The following is a 1,638-nucleotide window of genomic DNA, read 5'->3' on the forward strand; positions in this document are numbered from 1 at the left end:
ACAGCCTTGAACGACGCCTCCCACGTTTCGCTCTCCCGCCACGTCGCGGCCGGCTCGCAGCCCGGCACCTCGCCGCGGCGAAGCCACACGAGCAGCTCGAGCAGCGTCGCCTCGCCGCGAGGCAGCTTGTCGAGGAAGACGGAGTGCACCGTCTTCGCAGGCGGGCGCTGGTAGTCGGCGGGGTCGCTCTTGACGAGGAAAGGGAATTCGACGGACTCGCCGCGCTCGTCGACGCGCTCCGTGACGACAACCTCCAGCCGCGCAAAGGAGGTGGTCAGCAGCAGCGCCGCGCCGGCGGAGGTAGCCTGCGCCTTCTCAAGGAAGCGCACGACGAGCGCGGTGCGCTCCTCCGGGCGGAGGTAGCGGCCGCTCTGCTCGCGGAAACAGACGTACGCATGCAGCGCCGCGAACATGCCATACAGGCACTTCGGCAGCCGGATCCGGGCGAGCAGCGTGGCTTCGTCCAAGCACAGCGCCGTGCCCGCCCGCTTGGAGACAGTGCGCAGCACCTGCGGCGCGTCCCACGCGCCGCAGCAAGTGGAGGGCATGCGCTCCCGCATCTCCACCACCCACACGCGGAAGCGGCGAGACCAGGCGTGGCAGCCGCGCGGCATCGCGAACGAGGACTCGCACAGCTGCAGGAAGAGCCTCTCCGCCGCGTACCCTTCGGCGCGCGTCCGATGCGGCCCGTGTTGTGACTTGAGGCGCTCGAGCATGAGGCGGATGAGCCGGCCGTATTCGTCGTTCCGAAGCCGCGCGCTGTAGAAAGCTTGCAGGACGCCGATGGTCTCGGACACGCCCCCGGCGCCGGCAACCTCGAAGAAGAGGTTGCCCGCTACCCAGTCCTCTCCGTCGGGTACCAGAGGGGGCTGTGGCTCCGGACGACGCGCAGCCAACACGCGCAGCGCAGGTGTGGCGGGAGCCGCGATCTCGAGCAGCAGGCGCGGTGGCTGGCGCCAGCCCGGTGGCGGAGCCGCGAGTTCCCTGCAGGTGCGGCCGGGCGCGTGTTGAGAAGAGGCAGGACAGCAGGTGTTGTGACGTGGGACCACAAGCGAGGGGGGGGGGGCGGGGGGGGGTTGATAGGGAGCTTGAAAGGGAGGGGGCAAGAGAAGTGGCGGGCGGACCGCAAGTGAGAGCAGCCTCAGGGGGAAAAGGGGGCAGCCCGCGGGGATTCCCAAACAGGGACCGCGCGGACGGGGAGACGCGCGGCAGCGCGAAGCGTGTCTGGTGGCTCAGGCGGGGGGGGAGAGGGGGGAGGGGGAGGGAGCGCGGCGGCACCCTGCGCTGTCACGGCCGCCGCCGCCGGGCACCGAGGTGCTAGCCGCCCTCGCGACCAACCGCAAGACCGGCTTGCGGCGGCCCGCCGCACCGGTGACCCCTCGCCTGCGAGTCGACGCAGCAGGTGGGAGAGGGCGGGAGGGAGAGAAGCCAGGCAAACCACTCGGCGGGGAAAAGGGGGCAGCCCGCGGGGATTCCCAACCAGGGACCGCGCGGACGGGGAGAGAGCAGCATGTGCGGCGGCGCGTGTCCTTCGGGCGCGGGAGCGGGGAGGGGAAAGGGGCGAGAAGGGAAGGGCTGTGGCGGGCGCGTTTCGCATCTCTGGGGGCGCGGGAAGCGCGGGTGGGAAGTGAGCGAATC

This window comes from Emiliania huxleyi (assembly GCF_000372725.1).
Source record: "Emiliania huxleyi CCMP1516 unplaced genomic scaffold EMIHUscaffold_499, whole genome shotgun sequence".
NCBI lineage: Eukaryota > Haptophyta > Isochrysidales > Noelaerhabdaceae > Emiliania > Emiliania huxleyi.